Genomic DNA, 27,657 nt, shown 5'->3' with positions numbered 1-27,657 from the left:
CAGGTTCGAATCTCGCCAAGGCTCAAGGTTGACTCAGCCTTCCATCCTTTCTAAGGTAGGTAAATTGAGGACCCAGTTATGGGGGCAATAAACTGACTTTGTATAAATATACAAAAGTATGAAGGCTATTGCTGAGCACATTGTAAGCCACCCTGAGTCTCCGGAGAAGGGCAGCATATAAATCAAATTAAAAAAAAAAAAAAAAAAGGCCCTGCTGATTGAGAGCTGCCCATACCTGTTGTTTCCATGGTGTAGTGGTTATCACATTTGCCTCACATGCCAAAGGTTCAAAACCAGGCAGAAAAGACATCTTTTTCTCAGCATCGGACCCACTCCTTGCAGAAAGAAAAGGCAGGAAAAGGCTGCATAGCGAAGACAAGCAAGAACCCCATTCTATTTTCTATTTTATTGATGAGGGAATGAATGAGGAGAGGCTGATTTCAAGCCACCAATCCAGGAAGGCTGGTCATCCCAAGTGAGCAGACAGTGAAAATATAAAACCTGTCTGAGTTTCAACTCCCAGAATTGAGGGAAGAGGGAGGGTTTCTCGTTCATAGCCTGCCTGAAACACCTTAAGCGCAGGAGGAGGAGGGAGGAGGAGATCCAGAACTACTAACGAACTTCGATTGATCTTCAAGAAAACGAGCTTCAACAAAGATTTCTTCAGTGTTCACAAATCACACATAGAGATTAAGAAGAGGAAGTTCTAAAACTGGATAGATGACGGCCACCTATTTGGAAAGGCAAGACTTGTAGAGAGATGCTTTCCTTCCAATCCCATGCCCATCATCCCTGGCCCCCATTGGAAACTGCTCTGGTCTTCTGCGCCCTTGCAGGATCCCCTGGTATACCGGACAGAGTCCACTAGGGGTCTCTCTCGTCAACGCTTGGAATGGATGGGCAGTCCCCTTCCGGAGGGAACTGAGCATGCGTCTGGATCTTCCGAGCCCTGAAAACTTTCCGGAAAAGGGTGGGGGCGATTCTTCTCCCCATCGCTGTGGAGCTTCGGCTGAGCCAGGAGGCGGAGGGGCTGTAAGGAATTCTCCAACGGGGGGGGGGGAGATGCAGGGGGGGCTCGGAGTGAGGGGGGGTCTTTTCCCTGAGGCTGGAGGCGAGCCTGGAGCCTGCAAAGCTTCACCCAGTTCCAAGAAGTGGCGGAAAGGGCGGGGAGGGGGAGCTCGAGGTCCCATAATCCCCAGCCACCCCGTGGAAGAAAGGGACACGCAGGGCAGCTCCGCACCTGCCCGGTTTTCTCCAGGAAGGAAATCAGGGTCGCCAGAAAGAGTGGATCCGTTTACCCTCCGTTTCCCTTGGCAAAGCTCTGCATGCGGGGAGAGGGAGAGTTGCCTTTGCAAAACACCCAGAATGTCTTGATTCCTGGATAATTTCCTGCAAATTTCTTGGCCCTTTTTCAGAAAAGGTTTCCCTCGCCTCCCCTTTCCTGGGCCGAGAGAAGCGACCGGCCAAAGTTTCTCTGGTTGGCTTTGTATGCAAGGTTCCGTGTGTAAAGAGTCGAGTGTAAGGACTTGAACTCATTTCCTCCCTTTCCCCACCATCTCTTTGATGTCTCTGCCAGCAGGCAAATAAAGAAGTGCTGGCTTGTTAATTCTGGCTTCTGGAGTATTATCGAATAATATCCCTCCCCCCCCCAAAAAAAAACCTTTGCAGATATTGGTGGATTCATAAGAATTTCTTTTGTTGCTTTATTTATTTATTTGTTTGTTTGTTTGTTTGTTGATTGATTGATTGATTGATTGATTGATTGATTGATTTATGGAGGATAATGCTCAGTATTCAAATTTGCCATCCTATTGAATACTCTTCTGATTTGCATTTCAGTTCTGTAAGCTGTAAACCTTTCCTGGTTCCTCTGGAGACATATTTTAAATGTATTTATGCAATATTTTGATTTCTTGATAGAAAGTGAGTCAGAGGAGTGCTAGCAGACTTTCCCCAAACATAAACAAGTATATCTAATAAGATCCCCCCTTCCCCCCCAAATAAAACCTTTGCAGAAATTGCTGGGTTTATAAGAATTTTTTTGTTGGTTTGTTTATGGAGGAGGATGCTCATATTCAAATTTGCCACCCTGTTGAACACTCTTCTGTTTTGCATTTCAGTCCTGTAAGCCGTAAATCATTCCCGGTTCCTCTGGAGACCGAAGTATCTTGTGAGGGAAGAGGGCTGAATGGCGTTAGGAGGTTTGGCCAGACCTCTTGTGATTAGGAAGACCTGGGGAGATGCACGGGTCCATTTTGGAGCTGGATTAGAGACCAGAGAGAAGATGGAGGGACAACGCCCAGCAGATGCAGGAGATGGAAAAGGCCATCCAGCTACTCAGCCTTGGAGCTGTGGGAAGAATGGGGCAAGTCCTGGGCAGAAGAGCCAAGAAGAAGAAGTCAGCAGTTCAGAGGTCCAATGCTGTGACTTCAGAAAAGGACAATTCCAGGAGGGGAGGGGTCCCCGAGATATTTGCAGTCAACTTCACCACCTTTGCCGTCAATGGCTGCAGCCAGAAAGACACACCAAGGCTGAGATGCTGGACCTGGTGCTCCTGGAGCAGTTCCTGGCTGTCCTTCCCCCAGAGATGGAGAAATGGGTGAGGGAGTGTGGAGCGGAGACCAGTTCCCAGGCGGTGGCCCTGGCCGAAGGCTTCTTGCTGACCCAGGAGTCTGAGAAGATGCAAGCAGAGTTGCAGGTGGGAGAATGTAATCATAGGTCTAAAGAGAATCTTTCTGAATTTATCAATGTCTCTCTGGCAGAATTTTCTGGGATTATGAGCTGCTAAGATCTCTTGTTCTATTCTTCTTCCAGGGGGTGAATTTGGGCCAGTTTTTCTACTCTGGCTTTCCAGCTTAACCAATGAACATTGGTGTCTGCTGGGCTGAGTGTTCAATATTAATAATTCATTTCTATCTCTCTACTCTTCCTTTCTTTCTTCTGCCACATCTTATCGACAAGTCCTTGCAAGTTAACACCGAGTATCCCCAGGGGTGGAAAGATTCATCGAAATCCACTCAAGAGCAGCTATTCAGGGAGAGCTTCCAGAAAGGTGAAAGTCAGGATATCACAACAGGTAACAGAAGCTCTTTCCATGGGTTATGAAATTTGGACATCCATCCATCCATCCAATTGTTTTGTTCATCTTGAGCGGAATCTCTCTCTCTCTTTTTTAACAGTCTACTTCTACCATCTTCTGTCTCACAGATAATAGAAAGCTGTCCTTACTATTTTTACAACGACCTTCTCTTTGTGATAGAGCTGAAAGTATGGCTGAACTTCTGCCTCAGGTAAGTGGAGAAATATTGGAAAGGTCCACGAAACTTGGAATGGTTTCATTTTATTCTGTATAATATTCAATGAGTAATATTGCTGTTTCCAAGCAAGACTAATTTTAGATCAGATCATTGAAAATTCACAGCCGGCTTAACCTACCTGTCCCTTCGGATAAGCTTTCTCCATCCTCCTGCTTCAGGCTCAGATTTCATTTATCAGATGTTGTCTTGACCGGAGATCTTCCTCTTGTGTCCCAGCATCATTCTCACTACTATTACAAGCTCTATCAACACTCTCAACAGAGATGGATTTCCCCTGTATTTCCTTCTGCCCACTCTAGGAAGAATTGGAGCCAGTGATGAGTAGTGGGTTTAATACCCAGCTATCAATCGACCAAGAAAAGTATTTTAATTGGTTTCACAATCCTCCCAGTGGGATGAAATGTGCTTCAGTTATGCCATCATCCAAAAGCGGTGTGATCCCATTCTGAATTCTGCAGAAGATGCCCATTTTGTTCATAGGATCTCTCTGCTTGAATTGGTGAAAGGAAACTCACATTATTCTTTGGATTATCTGTTAATAGGCAAATTTGTTTCCTTGTTCAGGGTGTTTTGTCTTTTGAGGAAGTGGCTGTGTATTTCTCTGAGGAGGAGTGGTCTCAGCTGGATCCTGCCCAAAAAGCTCTCCATGGGGAAGTCATGCTGGAGAATTCCAGGAATCTGGCTTACCTGGGTAAGAAGCTCTGTCTGTGCTCAGAAACGTAGAGAAGGCATGGGTGGGTGGAGGGCTTAGATGTTTTTGAAAAAAAAAGTCACTTTATATATATTGTGCCTTTATTATTTTTTGCAAATAATTCAAGGCAGTGGACACAAGCTGTACTCCTTCCTCTTCCTATGTTCCCCCAACAACAACACTGTGATATGGGTTGAGCTGAGAGAGACTGGCCCAAAGTCATCCAGCCATTATTCATGTTTAAGGCAGAACTAGTACAGGTAGTCATCAAGTTACGACCACAATTGTGCCCAGAATTAATGTTGCTAAACAAGAAATTTATTAAGCAAGTTCTGCTCCCATTTTATGACCTTTATTGCCACAGTTGTTAAGTGAATCTGGTTAAGTTAGTAACACGATTGTTAAGTGAATCTGGCTTCTACTTTGATTTTGCTTGTCAGGAGGTCGTAAAAGGGGATCACACAACCCCGGGACACTGCAACCGTCATAAATATGAACCAGTTGTCAAGCATCTGAATGTAAATCACATGACCACGGGGATGCTCCAATGGTCATATGTGTGAAAAATGATCTTAAGTCACTTTTTTTTGGTGCTTTTGCAACTTTGAATTGTCATTGAATGAACTGTTGTCTGTGGAAGACTACTTGTTCTCACAGTCTCCCCCTTTCTAGCCTGGTGCCTTAACCATTGGAGCAAACTGAGTGAGATGTGGTCAGTTCTGTTCTGGGTGGGGAGGTATTGCTATCCAGAAAGTTAGATGTTATTTCTGATAAAAAAATAATCACCTTTTTTTTTATATCCAGTGGACACCCATTCCCATAAAAGGATCCACACAGGAGAGAAGACATATAAATGTATGGAGTGTGGAAAGTCCTTTTATTGTAGCAGTAATCTTAATTCCCACAAGAGGATCCACACGGGAGAGAAGCCATATCAATGCATGGAGTGTGGAAAGGCCTTTAATAGTAGCAGTAATCTTAATTCCCACAAGAGGATCCACACTGAAGAGAAACCATATCAATGTCTTGAATGTGGAAAAAGTTTTAGGTGGAAAGTTGTTCTCACCTCCCATAAAAGGATCCACACAGGAGAGAAGCCATTTAAATGTATGGAATGTGGAAAGAGTTTTAGGTGGAATTGTGTTCTCACCTCCCATAAAAGGATCCACACGGGAGAGAAGCCATATACATGTATGGAGTGTGGAAAGGGCTTTAGGAGGCATAGTAATCTCTCGGATCATCAAATGATCCATACAAAAGGAAAAAACATATGAATGCATGGAGTGTGGAAAAAGCTTTTGAAGAAGATACACTCTTACTTGCCATAGAAAGATCCACAAATGGGAGACGCCATGCAGGTGATGAAAATAACTGAATTCTGATTTACTATGTGAGATGGTGACTAGAAATAACAAATGGGACTGAGAAAGTATTTTTGAGTCTAAAGTATTGGTGTCACTGGTTCCTCCCCACAAACCTGAACACATACAAGTTCTATGGAAGAAGGTTCTGAGGAAGAGCTCTGAAAAGAGCCGCAACTGTGGGTAGTGTTATAAACACTCATGGAAAAGTTTTTCTTCAGTGAAGATGCCAAATTCTTTTTTCCTGTGGAATGACAAAGTCTAAGACAAAAGCTAAAATTGTGAGGGTTTTTTTTTTTTTTTTGTACATGTACTGTAGCATTAGATTAAAGAAGTACCGTTGATGTGATTATTTAACATTTGGTCAAGATATCCCAAAGCAAAAGGGGAATTCAAAGTATCCTGGCATCAGAAGCTGTTGAGCATCAACTGAGGAAATGGACTTTTGAAAACTGCAGAGCCTGAAATAAAGTTAATACAACCGCTGCAGGAATTGGCGGTAGAGATCTGCCACATTGGGATGTGCTGCAATTTACTAAGGAATTACTACTACTTTGTTTATTGGAATCTCACTCCAGCTTGAAATCATTTACTCAAAAGAGAGCTTAGCAATATGCTGTCAGATCTCTGAGGTAAGCCAGACAGGATAACTAAATAAGGCTATTTTACTACTACTATTCATAGTCTGTTGTAAGGCTTTATTAATAAAGTTGTGCAAGTCTGAAAGTACAAATCTGCCATTGTTTAAAGTTGCTTCTAACTGTGAGATGGAGGGCATATGCATTGAATAAATAAATCATAAATAACAGTCTGATACATCAATGCACATTGTTTTTAAGATTTTTTTTTTTTAATTTGATTTATATGCCGCCCTTCTCCGGAGACTCAGGGCGGCTTACAATGCATTAAGCAATAGCCTTCATACTTTTGTGTATTTTATACAAAGTCAGCTTATTGCCCCCACAAACTGGGTCCTCATTTCACCTACCTTAGAAAGGATGGAAGGCTGAGTCAACCTTGAGCCTTGGAGAGATTCGAACCAGCAGAAATTGCAGGCAGCTGTGTTAATAACAGGGTGCGTATACCACTGTACTATCAAGGCTCTATCAAGATTCCTTCCTTGGTAGTTATGCAGCTGCAGACTCCTCCACCTTTTATTTGATATTTCCCTGAGTAGCATCTTTTTTCCTTGTCCCTCAAAGTGATTCCCACAAACCTTCACAAGCTCCTAGTGCTGTGGAAATATCTATACCTTTAAATCTATTAGCTGTGTCCAAAGGCAGGAACTATCAAGGAAGGTTCTTTTAGAGGAAAATGACTGACTGGCCAAGCATTCAAGAAGAACCTAGATGAGTCATAAACAGATTTTATAGGACTACATGACATAGAGCCGTGATGGCAAATCTATGGCACGTGTGCCACAGATGGCACATGGAGCCATATCTGTGGGCACGCGAGCATTGCCCTAGCTTAGCTCCAGCGCGTATGTGCGTGCCAGCCAGATGATTTTCAGGCCTTCCGGGTCCACCAGAAGTCGGGAAACTGACTGTTTCCGGCCTCCAGAGGTTCTCGGGTGGGTGGGGAAGGCTGTTTTCATCCTCCCCAGGCTCCAAGAAAGCTTCAGGAGCCTCGGGAGGGTGAAAAATGGGCCTACTGGGCCCACTGTGCCATCGTGTGCCAAAACCGGGAGGGAGTGCAGGGGGGGGAGGTTCGTGCGTGCATGCACGGGGGGGGCGCTTTGAATTATGGGTGTGGACAAACACATGCATGACCCCCCCCAAGCTCCCCCTGCTTTTGGCACGCGACGGCAAAAAGGTTAGCCATCACTGACATAGAGAATACATATGGTAGAATATTTGTAGTTTAGGGTTGAGATGAGGGGTCCTTTGTTGTCTCTGAGCTTGGTTGTAAGGTGTGCTCTTGTAAAGTTTTTGAGTTCAGCTCAGAATCCAATAAATCCAATGAAACTCTGAGCACGAGGCTACTGATAATCAGCTTTTATTTCTGCAGAAAACAAAACTGGGCGATCTTTAATCTCCCACTTTAAGCAGTGCAGGCAGAGAGGAAAAAAGGTGTGCATGAAAAAACCTTTTCTCAAACTTCGTATCGTTCTCACACCTTGCACAGATCGTCATAGTGTTAGAAACATTATTTCATATCATGCAAACCTCATGATTTTCTCAGTGCTTTGAAAACAATGGACCTTAGAAAGGAGGAAAGGGATACATTTCCTGGCATAGAACCCAGAGCTGTCTCACATTAGGTTGCTGAGAATACACATTTTAAGTGTAAATGTAGATTTACATGAATTTAAGTGTAAATTCACATTTTGCATTTCACAAGAAGTTTCTTTAGCTAGGCTAAGCTTGGCAATTTGCCTAGAGGCTTTGTCTTTGCAGTTGGCACATTAGGTTATAATGGAATTAACATTCCATTAACAGCAATTAACAAAAGCTGAATTAGGTTATACTCTGTGTATGCTCTAATCCTTGGGCAGTTTTTGGGCTGTTTTTCCGGCTGTTATTGGCCCATTTTTCGGCCTGTTTTTGGCCTGTTTTCAGCCCATTTTTTAGCCATTTTGGACTCAATTTTCAGTTCGGTTTGGGCCCACCTTTTCACCCATTTTCAGTCCATTTTTTGGCCAGTCTTGTGCCCATTACTCGGCCCATTTTGGGCCTGTTTTGGGCTTTTTTTCTGGCCTGTTTTGGACCCATTTTCCAGCCAGTTTTTGGCCTGTTTTCAGTCCGTTTTTAGCTATTTTGAGCTCCACTTTTCACCCCATTGTTTGGCCAGTTTTGAGCCTTTTTTTTTTTTTTTACTGTTTTGGCCCATTGTTCCACCCATTTTTGACCTGTTTTTCAGCCTGTTTTGGGTCCATTTTTCAGCTCATATTTCAGGGCGTTTTTGGCCTGTTTTGGGATCAATACAGCCCATTTTTTCTACTTTGGCCTGGTTTGGGCTCGTTTTTTGTGCTGTTTTTGGCCAGTAGAGTGCTGCTGCAGGCCATGGAGGGTGAAAATGAGGCACGGGTGGTGGGCGTGGCTTGTGTTAGCCGCTAGAGGCACTGTGGGCCAGTCCTTTCATATTTCCAGGCTGACCCGAGGGCCAGATACGGCCTGCAGGCATTGAGCTTGACACCCTGTTGTAGATGATTCCTGTTTCTTTGGGGGCATCTCAGAAACCACAACAGATAGAAATGGTAGCTTAATTGGTTCCAGTAGATTCCATGAATACTTAAAAGAACGATTCCCAAACAAACCACATGACATACTGTATTTTTCGGACCATAAGATGCACCGGTGTATAAGATGAACCAAGATTTTGAAGAGGTAAGCAAGAAAAAAAAAGCCCACAGGAGCACTCTGCAGACCTCCCAAAGCCTCTACGTGCACTGTTTTGGGGAAAATGGGACTGTTTTTCGCAAAAATGGGACACATGGGTTGGGGCTTCAGGAGGCAAAAAATGGCTTTATTTGGTGATAAGATGCACCAGGACCCTCCTCTCTGGCAATGCCTTCGGTGTCCACCGAAGGACAAGAGATAGGGCCGGGGCCAAGCACGTCCATGCAGCCACAGGTGGACAGTGATGAGGGAGATGAGTCTTGGCTGGATCCTTGGCAGCGTCGCAGAGATAAGTGCGCGCAACAGAAGAAAAGGCGTGCCAGAGGTTAAGCTGAGTCACTGGACCACACCCCACAGGGTATAAAAGGGGGTGAGGTGGCCATTTAGACTCTGTGACGGACAAAACTAACTACTATCGAGTCACATTGCATCTTTGGAAACAACACTATCGGCCTTGGATTTATTTTACGAACTGGACAATTCTTGACTGGGTGTATTTTGTTTATGAGTAAAGTTCTTGGCAAGCAGCTACTGGGTTGCTGCCAAGCGTCTTATCGGAAGAATTGGTTGTCTGCCAGTTTATTTAACCCCCAGCTGTCTGTGTGCGTGTGTGAGATGGGGACAGAACAAAAAGTGCATCTTATACTCCAAAAAGTACGGTAACCATGCAACCCTTTGTTTCAGCCAGAACAACCTTTTCTGTTCCTTTTCCTATGTCGGTGACCTTCCCATCAAGGAAGGTCAGACATTAATAGCCAGATGTTCTAACCCTTTGCCAACACAGGCCTCCCCCTAAGCTCCCTCAGCTTGAACATCCATAGCTGGGGGTGGCTATACAGCAATAAGATACCTAATCTCTCCTAGTATCAGATGTGAAAATAAACCTTGGGTATAAATATTTCTTAACCTGAGGCAGAATCTCAACAGCCGTGCCAGTGATGTAGGGGCATCATGCATCATGAACCTGGGACTCACGTTCAAATCCTGGCTGTCACACACCTTTTAACTTTTGCCCTTTTTGCCCAGGCAACATGACCATTGCACATATGTTGTGCACTGGCAATAAAGGTTTGAATTGAATTTTGAATTGAATTGAATGACCAGACCAAGATTTCATCCCAGATTTTGTTTTTGGTGGGAGAAAAGGAGCTACACTACGAAAACCAAAGAACAGCTGTGGCAGAGTTATGAATCTTCCGACTGAGGGAGGTGGATGCCAAGCCATGTGCCCACTCTCTATGGTGCAAGAGGTTACTGCTGTTAAATGGAAGGTTGGGCGTTTTAACACCCCCCCCCCCGGGGATGGCCTGTTTCATGACATAATCCATAAATGGATTGAAAAGGGCCTGGTGGCTCAGCAGACTAATAGCATTGTGATTAACATTAGCTGTCTCAAATTACTGTAAGCTCGAATCTCACCAGGCTCAAGGTCAACTCAGCCTTCCATGCTTTCTAAGGTGGGTAAATTGAGGACCCAGTTTGTGGGGGCAATAAGCTGACTTTGTATAAATATACAAAAGTATGAAGGCTATTGCTTAACGCATTGTAAGACGCCCTGAGTCTCCGGAGAAGGGCGGCCTATAAATCAAATAATAATAAAAAAAAATGAAGGTAATGGATTATTATTATTGTATGGAGGCTTTCAATTCCCACACTGTCAATTATTTTTCTCCTAGAATTTAAATATTAATTGTACCCTCTGCAATGTAAAACAGGAGTGAACACCCATCACCTCCCTTGAGGATTTTGTTGGCCACAGACCAGCACTGGAATAGTGTCTTTCTTAGGGAAGTATAATCTAATAAGGAGCAGCCCACACGGGGAGCTAACCAGGGTGCTGAATCCTGTCTTCTGGCACATGTAATTTTTGTTTGCAGTGATATTACTATGCAATCCATTGCTCAGTACTACGAATGATACTACTACTATCCAATAGTGTCTTTTAATTGTCCTCTAAAGAATGATTTGTTTCCTTTTAAAGATTAATTGGGATTTGGGAAAAAATAATCGGGGTGCTGTCAGGAGGCAAAGCTTCCATTTTCCATGCTTTCCAGATGTGTTAACACATTTTTTTATTTTTTTTATTTTTTTAATTTGATTTATATGCCGCCCTTCTCCGAAGACTCAGGGCGGCTTACAATGTGCTCAGCAATAGCCTTCATCCTTTTGTATATTTATACAAAGTCAGCTTATTGCCCCCACAACTGGGTCCTCAATTTACCTACCTTAGAAAGGATGGAAGGCTGAGTCAACCTTGAGCCTTGGTGAGATTCGAACCCTGCAGTAATTGCAGGCAGCTGGTCTTAATAACATTGCGCCACAGAGTCTTTTCCTTCTGCAGCTCTTTCTCTGAGCATCCTCTTCTGGTCTTCTTTGAAGCAAGCACTGCCTTTTGTGGGTTCCAAGATGGGATCTGTCACATGGAGCTGTACCTCCTACTGGGAATTCTCAGGGTAAATTAATTTTCCATCAGCTGCCCATCAATGGGTCTCCCAGGAAGTGAATGTGTTTTTTTTTTTAATTGAAAAGTTTTATAAGAAATACAAACATTCCCCCCCTACCCTTTCCCCCTCCCCCCTTCCCCCCACCCCCCTCCCTAGACTTCCCAGAACAGGCACAGGGTATAGCATTCACAAACATAAAGCTAAAATATGCTAACAAATTATTGCATTCATATTCTCCCTAGGTCTTTAACTCCTTATAGCTCAAAAACTATAAACATAAACTACTTAAAAATATTTCATTCATAAGCTATATGAATCTTCTTGTCCGGGTACTTTTTTTGCATATAGTCAATCCATCTTCTCCATTCTGATATGTATCTTTCATTTGAATGATCTTTAAGATATGATGAAATTTTTGCCATCTCAGCCAGATGCACAACTTTTAATGTCCATTCCTCAATGTTAGGTGGATCTTCCTTCTTCCAGTACTGTGCCACCAGTAACCTGGCAGCTATTATTAAATTCAAAACCAACTTAGTCTCTATTACAGTACAATCAGTGAATGTGTTTCTGATGGATCATGCCACAGGATGTCAGTCATCTTCTGGAAGTCCCACTGTCTAACTTACTTATTTATAAAAATTATTGGCTGACCAACTTATCACAGGGTAACTCTGCGAGGCTTACAATCATAAAAGTAAATAAATACACAGATGGAGAGGGTGCCACCTGCACTGTGATTCTCCCCCATTGGGGTTCCAATTCAATTGGCAGAGATAAATCTTTAGGCCCTTGTGAAAAGTCAGGAGGGTTGGGGCTGATGTTACATGGGGGGGGGAGATGTTCCAGAGGGCAGGAACAACATCAGAGGAGGGTCTTCTCCTGGACCCCACAAGCCAGAATAATGGGGCCGATGGGTTCTGCATCATGACTCTCTTGCCAGCTTCGTGGGACAGATTTCAAGACCACAAATGTAATCAGTCATCAAAAAAGATCTGGGATTCACTATACTGTGACACATTTCCAACACATAGAAGTTGTAGGGATTAAAATGCAGCTGTCAGTAAGATTTTAACTGTTGGAAGGTTTCAAAAAAATCTGTAAGAAATGTGTCCCTGTAGGGTGTTTGTTCCCTCATTTACAGACAAAGGAGAGAGAAGGACATGGCATGCCATAACTTGTACGCACGTTCTAAATATGGACTTTCTCACAACTCTGCAGTATTGGGAGAAAATGTCTGAGAAGCAACATTTTGAAACATGGCCAACCCATCCCTCTGAACCCAGAACCTTCCCAATTGTTCTGCTCTTTAGGAGGATGTAGAGATTTCATGTAAATGTGAGGTTGTGTCTTTTTCAAAGGAAAATAACAGGGACTGATCCTATTCTAGGCTATCGTGCTTATCCAGCTCTCCTTTGTGGTATCTCAGGTTTGCCCCATTCCACTGTTGGTGGCCACTATTTTAGATCATTTATATCTCCTAGCAGAGCTTAATCTTATTGGGTTACACAGCACAAATGTTGAAGTGGGGACATTTAGTCAAAGAAAATGTCTCAAAAGTCAGGACTGAAGGAACAGTCTGAGTTGAAGTGAAACTGTCCCATTTCCTTCACTCTCTAGCTGGGCTCTGGAAGGGCAGAAAGCATGAGGAACAGCATCTCATTAACTCTTGTGATGCATCTTTTTCTCAGCATCGGAGCCACTCCTTGCACAAAGAAGAGGCAGGAAACAGCTGCATCGCTAAGACAAACAAGAACCCCATTCTATTTTCTATTTTACTGGTGAGGGAATGAATGAGGAGAGGCTAATTCCAAGCCACCGGTAAAGGAAGGCTGATCTTCCCAAGTGAGCAGGCAGTGAAAAATTAAAGCCTTTATGAATTTCAACTCCCAGAATTATGAGCTTGAGGGAAGAGGGAGGGTTTCCCACCCATAGTCTGCCTGAATCACCTTAAGCACAAGTGGAGGCGGGAGAAGGAAGATCTCCTGAAGTGCATCCAGAACAACTAAGGATCTGAGACTGACCTTCAGCAAATATTTCTTCAATGTTCACAAATCACACATATTTCCCAGACATTAAGAAGAGGAAGTTCTAAAACTGCGTAGATTGGAACGGCAAGAATGGTAGAGAGACGCTTTCCTTCCAATCCCATGCCCATCATCCCTGGCCCCCATTGGAACCTGCCCTGGTCTTCTGCGCCCTTACAGGATCCCCTGGCATAGCGCACAGAATCCACCAGGGGTCTCCTTTGACAGCGCTTGGAAGGGATGAGCAGCCCCCTTCCAGAGGGAACTGAGCATGCGCCTGGCTCTTTCGCGAAGTCAAAACTTTCCGGGGGAAGTGTGGGGCTGGTTCTGCTTTTTCTACGGCGTCCGATTCTTCTCCCCATCGCTGTGGACCTTCGGCTGAGCCAGGAGGCGGAGGGGCTGTAAGGAATTCTCCAACGGGGGGAGATGCAGGCGGGGCTCGGAGTGAGGGGGGGTCTTTTCCCTGAGGCTGGAGGCGAGCCTGGAGCCTGCAAAGCTTCACCCAGTTCCAAGAAGTGGCGGAAAGGGCGGGGAGGGGGAGCTCGAGGTCCCATAATCCCCTGCCACCCCGTGGAAGAAAGGGACACGCAGGGCAGCTCCGCACCTGCCCGGTTTTCTCCGGGAAGGGTCGCCAGAAAGAGTGGATCCATTTCCCCTCCGTTTCCCTTGGCAAAGCTCTGCATGCGGGGAGAGGGAGAGTTGCCGTTGCAAAACACCCAGAATGTCTTGATTCCTGGATAATTTCCTGCAAATTAATTGGCCTCTTTTTCGGAAGGGGATTTCCTCGCCTCCCCTTTCCTGGGCCGAGAGAAGAGACCGGGCAAAGTTCCTCCTTTGTATGCAATGCTGCAATTCCGTGTGTAAAGAGTTGAGTGTAATAATTGCTAAGGAGCCAATTAAATTCTGAAAGCAAGATGAAAAGGAAAAAAAAAAAGTTGAGTGTAAGGACTGGAATTCGGTTTCCTCATTTCCAGCCTTTCCCCACCATCTCTGGTGTCTCTGCAGGCAGGCAAATAAAGAAGGTGTTAAAGGAAGGCCCCTGCATTGGATGGTAGCTTGTTAATTGTGGCTTCTGGAGTTCACCCAGGGGTTTGGGCCAGGAGGTTCATGGGGTTCTGCTGCCCTGAGTTTTACTAGATATTCAAATGTTGATTGAGCTCCTTCCAAATCGATTTGGATAGGCACCCACATGATTGCTTTTGTGACTGGAGAGATCAATTGTGTAAAGGGTTGTAGGCAGCAACAGAAATGATATGATATAAATAATTAGGAAATAGAAACCCAAGACATATTTTAAATGTATTTATTCAATATTTTGATTCCTTGATAGAAGTTGAGGCAGAGGAGTGCTAGCAAACTTTCCCCAAACATAAACAAGTATATCTAACAAGATCCCCACTTCCGCCCCAAATAAAACCTTTGCAGAAATTGCTGGTTTCATAAGAATTTTGTTTGTTTGTTTATTCATGGAGGAGGATGCTAAGTATTCCAATTTGCCACCCTGTTGAACATTCTTGTGTTTTGCATTTCAGTCCTGTAAGCCGTAAATCTTTCCGGTTCCTCTGGAGACCGAAGTATCTTGTGAGGGAAGAGGGCTGAATGGCGTTAGGAGGTTTGGCCAGACCTCTTGTGATTAGGAAGACCTGGGGAGATGCATGGGTCCATTTTGGAGCTGGATTAGAGACCAGAGAGAAGATGGAGGGACAACGCCCAGCAGATGCAGGAGCTAGAAAAGGCTGGCCAGCTACTCAGCCTTGGAGCTGTGGGAAGAATGGGGCAAGTCCTGGGCGGAAGAGCCAAGAAGGGGAAGTCAGCAGTTCAGAGGTCCAATGCTGTGACTTCAAAAAAGTGCAATTCCAGGAGGGGAGAGGTCCCCGAGATGTTTGCAGTCAACTTTACCGCCTTTGCCGTCAATGGCTGCAGCCAGAAAGACACACCAAGGCTGAGATGCTGGACCTGGTGCTCCTGGAGCAGTTCCTGGCTGTCCTTCCCCCAGAGATGGAGAAATGGGTGCGGGAGTGTGGAGCGGAGACCAGTTCCCAGGCGGTGGCCCTGGCCGAAGGCTTCTTGCTGACCCAGGAGTCTGAGAAGATGCAAGCAGAGTTACAGGTGGGAGAATGTAATCATAGCAGGTCTAAAGAGAATCTTTCTGAATTTATCAATGCCTCTCTGGGATTATGAGTTGCTAAGATCTCTTGTTCTATTCTTTTTCCAGAGGGTGAATTTGGACCAATTTTTCTATTCTTGCTTTTCAGCTTAACTGACGGACATTGGTATCTGCTGGGCTGAGTGTTCAATATTGATAATTCATTTCTATTTCCCTACTCTTCCTTTCTTTTTCATGCCACATCTTGTCCACAAGTCCTTCCAAGCTATCACCGAGGGGTGGAAAGATTCATCAAAAGCTCAAGAGCTGCTATTCAGGGGGAGCTTCCAGAAAGGTGAAAGTCAGGATATCGCAACAGGTAACAGAAGCTCTTTTCATGTGAAAATGAAGTTTGGACATCCATCCTTCTGATTGTTTTGTTCATCTTGAGTGGAATCTCTCTCTGTCTCTTTTAACAGTCTGTTTCTACCATTTTCTGTCTCACAGATAACAGAAAGCTGTCCTTAGTATTTTTAGAACGATGTTCTATTTGTGATACAACTGAAAGTGTGGCTGAACTTCTGCCTCAGGTAAGAGGAGGAATATTGAAAAGGTCCACGAAACTTGTAATGGTTTCATTTTATTCTATATAATTTTCAATGAGTAATATTGCTGTTTCCTAGCAAAGCAAATTTTAGACCAGATCATTGAAAATTCAAACTCGGTGTAATGTAACTTTCCTTCAGATAAGCTTTCTCCATCCTGCTGCTTCAGGCTCAGATTTCATTTACCAGATGTTGTCTTGACCGGAGATCTTCCTTCTGCCTCCCTGGGTAAATCTCATTCTCATTACAAACTCTTCCAACACTTCCATGAATGTGTGGAGTAGGGGAAAGAGTTGATCCCTCAGTGGATAAAGCAATCCACTGGCAAAAATATCAGATGGATTTCCCCTGTATTTCCTTCTGCCCACTCTAGGAAGAATTGGAGCCAGTGATAAGTAGTGGGTTTAATACCCAACTATCAATAGACCAAGAAAAGTATTTTAATTGATTTCATTGAAAGGCATCACAACCCTCCCAGTGTGATGAAATGTGCTTCAGTTGTGCTATGAGCGAATAGCGGTGTGATCCCATTCTGAATTCTGCAGAAGATGACCATTTTGTTCATAGGATCTCTCTGCTTGAATTGGTGAAAGGAAACTCTCATTATTTTTAGGATTATCTGTTAATAGGGAAACTTGTTTCCTTGTTCAGGGTGTTGTATCTTTTGAGGAAGTGGCCGTGTATTTCTCTGAGGAGGAGTGGTCTCAGCTGGATCCTGCCCAAAAAGCTCTCCATGGGGAAGTCATGCTGGAGAATTCCAGGAATCTGGCTTACCTGGGTAAGAAGCTCTGTCTGTGCTCAGAAACACTGAGAAGGCATGGGTGGGTGGAGGGCTTAGATATTTCTGATAAAAAGATCATTTTTATTTATATCCTGCCTTTATTATTTTTTGCAAATAATTCAAGGCAATGGACACAACCAATACTCCTTCCTCTTTTTCTCCCAACAACAATGCTGTGATATGGGTTGAGTGGCCCAAAGTCACCCAGCCAGTATTCATGTTTAAGGCAGAACTAGTACAGGTAGTCCTTACGACCACAATTGTGCCCAAAATTAATGTTGCTAAGCGAGAAATTTATTAAGCAGGTTTTGCCCCATTTTATGATCTTTCTTGCCACATTTGTTAAGTGAATCACTGCAGTTAAGTTAGTAACACGGTTGTTAAATGGATCTGGCTTCTGGACACTGCAACCATCATAAATATGAACCAGTTATCAAGCATCTGAATGTAAATCACATGACTACGGGGATGCTCCAATGGTCTTAAGTCACTTTTTTCAGTGCTGTTGTAGCTTTGAACGGTCACTAAATGAATTGTTGTATGTTTGAAGACTACCTGTGCTCGCAGTCTCCCAGTTTCTAGCCTGGTGCCTTAACTATTGGCCCAAACTGAGGTAATTGTGCCCACTTGTGTTCTGGGGTGGGGAAGTATTGTCATCCAGAAAGTTAGATGTTATTTGTGATAAAAAAAAATATCACTTTTTTTTATATCCAGTGGACACACCTAGTACTCCTTCTACCTCCTATTTTCCCCCTAACAACAACATGTGGCATGAGTTGGGCTGAAGAGAGCCTGGGCCAAAGTCACCCAATTAGTATTCATAGTTAAGACAGAACTAGAAGTCACAGCCTCCCAGTTTTTAGCCTGGTGCTTTAACCATTGGACCAAACTGACTGAAATGTGCCCACTTGTGTTCTGAGTTTGGCATCATTCTAAGTTGAGGGTGAGAAGCTATTGCCATCAAGAAATTTTATTGACTTTCAAAGATTCTGTAGACAGATGGAGATTTTTCATTGAAGTTGGGGAGCTGGTGGGTATGTTGCTGCCCCAGCATTATGCAGTGTCCAAAGTCCTTTGGGAGTTTGTGGCTCCATGGAATTGTCCCGGGTCGCCAAGGAGCTCACACACACTGGTGCTCAAAGATTACCGGTAGATGACTTCCGGTCTGAATCCGCGGCGCCACAGTCGGGGAATTAGCGGGCTCTAACGAGCCCACGGAAACTCCAACTGACAAACTGCTGCCCGACTGGTCTTCGGACCGACCCACATCTTGCAGGGATGGGGGGTGAAGAGGAGCGCCTCGGAGGGCCAAGAGGAACAGGCAAGTTCCTTGGAGGCCAGAGAGAATCCTCAAAGTCGGCGGCGGGGGTAGGCAGCCATGGTGGCTGCCACAAAGCCGCGGCAGGCTGGGACACAAGATCGTGCAGGAGGAAGAAGAAAGAATGAGCGTTTCGAAGCCAGGTGAGTGAAACCAACCCAGGCAAACAACGGGATTATTTGGAGTATTTTTTAAAATAAGACCCCAACCTTAAACAGCGGCTACAGATCCGTGGGACTTGAAGATTTAAAAGAAAGGGGGGAAAAAAATGGAGACCCAAGACAAACTTTGCGTTAATTAATTTGGCTTAGAAGAATTTGTTTTTAATAATTTGGAAAATTGGACTTTTTTTTTTTGTTTCTTTTGGAGTGGATTGAAGAAATGTTTCTTTGAGAATTTAAACCTGTGAAAGTTAACGAAGTTAATGAAGACGGATGGCTACAAAATTGCCATGAAGTCTGCGGTGACTAAGCAGGAGAGCGGATTGAAGGGATTTTACTTTCTGCTTGGAAAAGAAACATCCTAAATGGCTTTCTACTTTGGATTATTTATGATTACTTTGGAATTAACATTAGACTAATGGATTTTGGAAATTCTTACCCTGTTCTGGGTGATTTTAAGAAGAAAGAAGAAAGATCTTGGACCTTTTCTATAATGGAAATTTACAGACTTAGCAAAAAGAAGGTGTGGTGCACGAACACAAGACAGGAAGTGGATACATCACGCTTGGAGCAGACATTATAAGAGCATTAAAGTGATACATAGAACTTTTAATTTGAATAGATGAACTTTGAAGTGGAACATGTGGACAGACAGGAAAAAGAAGAAACAAAATAGATTTAAACTAAATGTAATTAAATTGAAATGTAATGTTTAAAAGCCTAAAGGAATAAAAGGTTTTTTTGCGGGGATTAAAGCAGGAAGGTTTTTGGAATAATAAAGAAAGAAAATAACAAATGGCAATCAAAATAGGGATTTATATACAAGTAGTTAAAAATTACAATGAGAAGGGTATACTAATGTGAGATAACTTTAAGAAAGCTTATTATTTGTTGTAATATGCTTCAACTATATTCTGCAAACAAAGTTAGACTGGTGACTATGATTGATTAACATATTATTGAATGAAACTATGAAATACACAGATGATAGAGATAAATTGTGATTTAATTCAACAAATACTGGAAATGATGATTATTATGAAATACAATGAGAATTAATTTTTTATTGAAAAAGTTTTTAAAATACAAATTTTTCCCCCTTTTCCCCCCCCCCTCCCCTTCCCCTTTGACTTCTTCATAATAAAACCCAAATTCATAACAGATTATATCATACTTTACCATCCACTTACTCCATCTCCATATGCTGACCCTTTCTTTCTAATAAAATTATCATATCCCCCTTATCCTATACTATAATATACATTTCAAAGTGACATTCTATTATAACATTATCTAATAACTCCTAATTTAACATAATAACGTTATTATATCTCCCAATTTAACGATTTCCACTCATGATCTACCCTTTTACTACCCCCCATGCGATATAACATTTCAGAACATACTTCCACTATAAGACTATACAATAAATCCTAATTTAACATTTATTCAGTTCAGTTACCCATTTCCTTCCCCCCCATCATTTTATCTCTTAGCTCAAATCTTTTACATATATTCACATTTAAACATAATATCCCTTTTTTTTAAACTAAACAATCAATAACCTAACCTATCTCCACCCACTTTCCTACAAAACTACCATAATTGTTGTTAATATCTTTATTCTTCTACCCACCCCACTAGAAAAATATTCCCTTATGTAAATAAAATCCTGAAAGAAAAAAAACTTTAGACTTGTAATCCATATAATATCTTCTGTAATGTCTTTCAACTGGATAATAAACTCCATCGCCCATGTTAGGGTAACATCGCATCCTAATTCCAACAGTATTCTCAGTATCTTCAATCACCATCTGCCCCCATCAGTAACAAATATCTTCATATTGCAAAAAGAAAAAAAAAAAGAACACAACAACCACCCGAGTGACTTTATATTTATATTCCATATAATGTCTATAGAGGTGTCTTGTATCCAGATTATTAATTCCAACCACCATAATAGAAGATAATAGATCTTCTGCGTGCCCCAATCCAGTAAATCTCTTGCCATATAACTCAGCATACACGTAATATATTTATCAAGAAATCCAAAAAACAAACAAGATATTTCCAACCATTCGATTTAAGGCCTTTTTCACATCCCAAAGATTTCAGCACTGCAGAGATCTGTCACTCTCCTCAGGATAAAGAAACCAATACTTTGCCCATTATCTTTTTGTATATTCAGTCCTCTCATAAGTAGCTGGCATTACACTGTTGTTTAGTTTAAAAGTTTTTGTTTTTTGTGGGACCTACTTCTTCTTTTCTTGACTTTTTGTGGGTTGGATCTCCATCCTAAATTCCTTTCTGTAGATTGTGTATCGACTATTTGGTTTTCATGCTGATCTATAACTTGATCTCGTTGGTTTTGCTTTTGTGGCTGAAATCTTTCTGGTTCTGTAAATTGTATGTCAACTGATTGACTTCCATGCTGATTTGTGGCTTGATACATCATTGCATTAGGGTCCGGAACCGCCTCTCTTATATTAAATAATCCAGCTGAGACCTCTGAGAAAGAATCCGAAAGCGGCTCATCTGTGGAAACCTCTATAACTTGTTGTTTCTTCATTACTTCCATCTCCTTCTGCTTTTCTTGAAGTTCTGTCTCTTGTTGATTTTGCTTTTTAAGGACCTTGTAGTAAAATTCTTCCGCTTTTTCAACAGTATTTAACTGATATCTTACTCCTTGATATCTCAATATTATACCCACTGGGACATCCCACCTGAATGAAATATTTTGTTTCCTTAACTCAGTCACCAAAAGTCCAAATTTCTTTCTATCTCTTAACATCTTAGGCGGCAATTCTTTATATATCCAAATTTTTCTCCCATGCAGTTGTAGAATAGAATTAAAGGATTTTTGCACAATATCATTTCTTATTTCTTTATCTATAAAATAAATCACCACATCTCTAGGCAGTTGCCTTTGCTTAGCAATCCAATAATTTACTCTATATGCCTTATCAATTTTACAGAATACCTCCTCAGGATGAACCTTTAAGATCCCAGCCAGAACTTGAGCGGATGTTTTTCTTAGATCATCACTGTTATTTTCCTGTAAGCCTCTGATTCTGATCGCAAATTCTGTAAACTTGTATTGCATCATTACAACTTCTCTTTCAATTCCTTGCTTTATATCTTCTGCATTATAAGTCTCGTGACCAGCTTCCTCTTTAGACTTTACTTCTAAACTATTGTCTTGAATATTTATTAAATCCTTTTCAATTCTTAATATTTTATTGTCCAAATTATAAATCTTATCATCAATTTTCTCCATTTTAGACTCTAACAATTTAATATTTGTATCCAACTTTATAACAATTTCTGAAAAACCATTAGTCACTGTCACAATCTTTTGTTGCAAATTATCATACTTTAGTTGTATCATTTCTTTAATTTCCTGCCTTAATTTTTCAAATTTCTGGTTCACAGTCTCATAATATTTTGCCATTTCCTCCTGAATAAATTCTTTTAAATTAAAACCATTCTGCAGAGTCTGTAAGTCAGAGCTTGTTCAAACAGTTGTGAGTGGGGGAGCACCCCCCCTTCTTGTCTATCAGGCTTTATTAGTAACGCCATCCTGCCAGCAAACTTTTTTTTTTCTCCAAACAAGATCAAGTACAAATCTCCAAGAAGAGAGGAACTTAAAATAACTAATTTTCTTCCAAGTTGTAGCCAGCACTATATATTCCACTACTTTGTATCTGTTATGGAAGGACTCTCATTTTCGGCTTTCTTCTACTTCCCAAGCCTCAGCGATCGCCATTTTAAAATTTTTTTCTCTTTTTTCTCTTTCACTCTGAAATGCTTATAAATTCATTAGGGATACTTGCAATTTAGGGTCCCAAGTCCAAGTCTCATCTTTTTTAATAAATCCATCTGTTAGATTCGTTGATTAATCCGGTTCCAGCACCTAGCTCTGCAAAAAGGCAGAGTGCGCCCGATGAATGAGAATTAATTTTGATGAATATGCTGAGACATAGAGATCAAATAGATAACTATGCTGTAAGGGAAAGCTAAAATAATGAGGTGAAGGATACTAACTAGATAAGAGTTAGAGACTCGGAGGAAGTAAGTGGGAAAATAATTAAAATGCTGGAAATCAGCCAAACAATGGCAGGAGAGTTGGAGGAGACTATGCTGTAAATCAGCCAAACATAAAATGCTGGAAATCAGCCAAGCAATAGGAGGAGAGTTGGAGGAAAATATGCTGGAAATCAGCCAAACAATGGAAGGAGTTCTGGAGGAGATTATGCTAGAAATTAGCCAAATATAATATGCTGGAAATCAGCCAATAACGTTGGGAGATCGGGAGGAGATAATATTGGGAATAATCTCAAAAGAGTTGATAACTTGGAGATGAATAAGTAATATGTTCTTGTGATAAAACTGTGTAATATATGGGATATCAAATTGGAAAGTTCAAGATATTTTGATTTGATAAAAAGGGTCAAATAATTAAGATGTTGATAAAATTGTGTTTTATAAATTTTAACAAAATGGAGTTGTATTGAAATTGAACCTGATAATTCTGGTGATAAAATTTTAAGGTATATAATTAGAATAAGAGACTAGAATATTGTTGATAACTATTTGGATATTGATGAGATATAGATACAGAGATAATGAGTTAAAATTTAATCTGAAGCTTAAACTGTATTGATATATTAGATTTGTTTAGATGAAAGTGTTAGAATTTTATGTTTAAATTTGTTTTTTTTTTACTGTTTTAAATTTTTAAAAGATGTAATGGAAAAGTGGAATAGAGCGTGTTAAAAGAATGTAAGCATGTTAACCATCTATGACCGGATCGAAACTCTGTTCTTGAAAGTTATATTTTATGTTTATGTTTGGAAAAAAATAAAAAAATATTTACAAAAAAAAAAAAGATTACCGGTAGATCAGACATTTGTCTTAGTTTTGTTGGGATGTCATCCAATTCCGAAATATGAGAATTGGTGGGAGCCCACTTGGAAATCTGTCTTTGGAAACATTGTAGTTTGGAATCTTCATGTTTGCAACAAAAGAGCCAAAATATATTGATGATTCTTTTGCTAAATTTCAGATTTAAACATTCTCATAGTTTGCTACATTTTACATTTTTCTCTTTCCAGGCTATAGTGAGCAATCGAACAAGAATTGTGAGGAACAACGTCAACCGGTCCATCCAAAAGAAAAAAACAGGAATTTTGCAGGTCAGATGGAAACAAAGATTGATGAAACAAACCGATCACAAAGTGAAATTAAAAAAAGCTTTCCTTTGGTCAATCGTCTTCTTAGCCATACGATCATCGATATGGGAGAAATGCCATATAAATGCATGGATTATGAAAAGACCTTAAATAAATCTGAGCATCCCATTTCCCATAAAGAGATACATTCAGAAGACAAACAATATACCTACATGGAATGCGGAAAGGCCTTCTGTTATTATGACTCTCTTACAATCCATCAAAGGAATCACACAGGAGAAAGACCTTATAAGTGCATGGATTGTGGAAAGGCCTTTACTTGTAACAGTCGTCTTAATGTGCACAAGAGGATCCACACAGGAGAAAAACCTTATAAATGCATGGAGTGTGGAATGGCATTTACTCAGAGCAGTTATCTTAATATCCACAGGAGGGTCCACACAGGAGAGAAGCCATATAAATGCATGGAGTGTGGAAAGGCCTTTAATAGTAGCAGTAATCTTAATTCCCACAGGGTGGTCCACACAGGAGAGAAGCCTTATCAATGTATGGAGTGTGGAAAGAGCTTTAGTCAAAGAAGTAGTCTTAATTCCCACAAAAGTATCCACACAGGAGAGAAGCTTTATCAATGCATGGACTGTGGGAAGGCCTTTACTCGTAACAGTCGTCTAATTACCCACAAGAGGATCCACACAGGAGAGAAGCCTTATAAATGCACGGAGTGTGGAAAGGCCTTTTTTCAAAGCAGTAGTCTTAATTCCCACAAGAGTGTCCACACAGGAGAGAAGCCATATCAATGCATGGAGTGTGGAAAGACCTTTACTCATAACAGTTATCTTAATACCCACAAGAGGATCCACACAGGAGAGAAGCCATATCAATGTATGGAGTGTGGAAAGACCTTTACTCGTAGCAGTCATCTTAATTCCCACAAGAGGATCCATACAGGGTAGATGCGATATCAATGCATGGAGTGTGGAAAGAGCTTTACTCGTAATAGTCATCTTAATTCCCATAAAAAGATCCACACAGGAAAGAAGCCATATCAATGTCTTGAATGTGGAAAGAGTTTTATGTGGAATTGTGCTCTCGCCTCCCATAAAATGATCCACACAGGAGAGAAGCCATATAAATGTATGGAATGTGGAAAGGGCTTTAGGAAGAATTGTGATCTTACTTCCCATAAAAGGATCCATACAAGGGGAAAAAAACCTATGAATGCATGGAGTGTGGAAAGAGCTTTCCAAGAAGGTACACTCTTACTTTCCATAGAAAGATCCATGAATAAAGTTAGGACAATCACTACAGGAATTGACAGTAGAAATCTGCCACATTGGGATTTGCTGCAATTCACTAAGGAATTACTACTACTTTGTAAGGCTATTGTACTACTACTATTCATAGTCTGTTGTAAGGCTGTATTAATAAAATTGTGCAAGCTTGAAAGTACAAATCTGTCATTGCTTAAAGTTGCTTCTAACTGTGAGATGGAGGGCATATGTATTGAATAAATAAATAATAAATAACAGTCTGATACATCAATGCACATTTTTTTAAAGATTCTTTCCTTGCCAGTTATGCAGCTGCAGACTCCTCCACCTTTTATTTGATATTTCCTTGAGTAGCATCTTTTTTCCTTGTCCCTCAAAGTGATTCCCACAAACCTTTACAAGTTCCTAGTGCTGTGGAAATATCTATACCTTTAAATCTATTAATTGTGTCCAAAGGCAGGAACTATCAAGGAAGGTTCTTTTAGAGGAAAATGACTGACTGGCCAAGCATTCAAAAAGAAGTTAGATGAGTCATAAACAGATTTTATAGAACTACACAACATACAGAATACATATGGGAGAATATTTCTAGCTCAGTGAGATGAGGGGTCCCTGGTGGTCTCTGAGTGTAGTTATTTTGCAGACATTTCGTTAGCCAAACTAAGTACATCATCCGTGCTAGTAATAGTTGTTTTTGTTCTCCGTTTTATATTTTAGTGGCTTGCCCTTTCACTTTTGGTGGGGTTGATCATAAGAGGTTCTTTGGTTGGGCTGCTTAATGTTAGCTTGCTTGGCAGTTCCTTGTTTCGGGAATTTACTTCTTGATTGTTGATCTGGTCTAAATGTGGAGTTAATCTGTGGCCATTTAGGTGCTGATTGCTGGTGAGCAGTTGTTTTGGTCCTTTTGTTTCCCTTTTGGCTTGTTTATTGACTCTTTTGCAAAGAATATAGATATTGTTGATATCTACTGTATGTGTCTACTAATGGCTAATTTGTTAGAGTGACAATCTTCTAGAGATTCCCTAGCGTTTTTGGACTTGGCTTCGACCAGATTGGTCACAGTTTCCCAGTTCAAACTATCCACATGTTGTAGGATTAAAGAGTTTTCATCATGTTTTTTGACTGGTAGTTGGTGTTTATGGATGCGTTCTGCCAGTTTTCTGTCTGTTTGTCCTACATAGTGGCTGTTGTAGTCATTACACTGTATGTTATAGATCAGGGGTCACCAACCTTTCGGACCTCAGGGATCACTAAATTCATAATTTTAAATCCCACAGACTGCTAATATGAATCCAGCGCACCGCTCACTGAAGCGTCTAGATTCCCTGTAATGGGATGGGGTCCTTCAAGCACTTAGCTTGGTCACCTGTTTCTGCAACCTTAAACACTCAAAGAGCCATTTGGACCCGTTTCCCATAGAAAACAAAAAACTGGGATCTCTCAACTCTCCATTTCTCTCTTTCTCTCTCTCATATCTTTATGTATCTCTTTCTCACACTCTCCCTCTCATATCTTTTTCTCTCTGTATCTCTCTCTCTCTCTCATCTTTCTTTATCTCTCTCTCATCTCTCGCTGTATCTCTCTCTCTCTCTCTCTCTCTTTGTCTGTCTGTCTGTCTGTCTCTGTCATCTCTCTCATTCTGATTCTCCAGTGCTCTCTGGGACTTGCTGGTGTTTCTTTGGCCTTTGTTGGTACTGGACACGCATTGGTCGCTTGGGGAGATGCATGATCTGCTCTCTGCCCTGAGACACTCCCCTGACCTGGCTGCAGCTGATGCTCCGCGTCGTAATGGGCTCCAGGAAGAGGAGGGGACACCGTCTCTCCCATTGTGAAGCGCGCTAAATTTAAGTGTGCTGTGTAAGGTGCTGCAAGACCAACCAGCAGGTCATGGAGGCAGTGAGAGCAGCGGCATCAGCTGCAGCAGGGCCAGCCAGAGAAAGTCGTGCATCTACCAGTTGTGCAGCACCAAAAGGGCTGGAAGAAACGCCCGCAAGACCCAGCAAGAGATGAAGCTTCGCTCTCACTCTGGAATATGGAGTGAATCTCTATCCCCTGCCCTTACCTTCTCAGGCCAGGCAAGGAGTGACTGGGAGAGGAGAGTGAGGGGCAGGACCAGCCAGAGGTGGGATCATCTGACGGAGCCTCAGCAGGGGGCGCGGGTTGCTGACATCAGTTGCTTCGGTCTGCCTGTACTGCCATCCCTCCCTCTTGCTGCAATAGCACCATTACTTTGTTCTGGCCAGCGAGTACTGCATTACTCCTTGCACGTTGCACCACCTGCAAAGTTGAACATACCGCCCTCTACAGCGGAGATTTCCAGCCCCACCATGAACTGCTTGGCCGGTCCCATATTCCAGAACTCTAGTCACAGGACTGGCCCATTCTTCATCCCGGAGCAGCTCCTCCACCCAGCTGCACTGCGGAACACCAAAATTTTCTCGTGGACCATCAGTGGTCCGCGGACTACCGGTTGGTGACTTCTGTTATAGATGATTCCTGTTCCTTCTTTGGGGGCCTTTCAGAAACTATAACAGACAGCAGTGGTCCCTTAATTGGTTCCAGGAGATGCCACAAATTCTTAAAAGGACGATTCCCAAACACAGATGACTTAACGTGACCCTTTTTCTCTCCCTTTTCCTATGTCAGTGACCTTCCCACCAAGGCCAACTTCCTGTCTGCCTTCTGTGGTCGTCTTCCTCTTTTTGTAGAGACCAGAAAAAAGAAAAAAAAATACATGTAGTCCTCTACTTATGACCAGAATTGAGCACAAAATTTCCTGTGCTTGATGAGAAAGTTAAGTGAATTTTGCCCATTTCATAACTTTTCTTGCCACAGTTGTTAAGTGAATCACTGCAGTTGTTAAATTAGTAAGATGGCTGTTCAGTGAATCTGGCTCCTCCATTGATTTTATTTATTAGAAGATCGCAAAAGGTTATGACATGACACCGGGACATTGTAACTGTCCTAAATATGATTCAGTTCCCAATCATCTGAATTTTGATCACAGGGCCATTGGGATGGTGCAGTGTTCATAACTGTGAAAAATGGGCATGAATCTTTTT

General features: G+C 41.9%; 1 pseudogene; it reads left to right on the top strand.

Annotated features, from left to right (window-relative positions):
• The first annotated feature begins 968 nt into the window (after positions 1-968).
• LOC139311905 (zinc finger protein 665-like) lies at positions 969-24,624 on the top strand (annotated as a pseudogene).
• The last annotated feature ends 3,033 nt before the right edge of the window (positions 24,625-27,657 follow it).

Source organism: Pituophis catenifer, unplaced genomic scaffold (assembly GCF_029215685.1).
Source record: "Pituophis catenifer annectens isolate HBS135680 unplaced genomic scaffold, rPitCat1.0.hap2 SCAF_2, whole genome shotgun sequence".
NCBI classification, from domain to species: Eukaryota; Metazoa; Chordata; class Lepidosauria; order Squamata; family Colubridae; genus Pituophis; species Pituophis catenifer.
The sequence above is the reverse complement of the archived record's forward strand: the minus strand, read 5'-3'. Positions and strand labels throughout refer to the sequence as shown.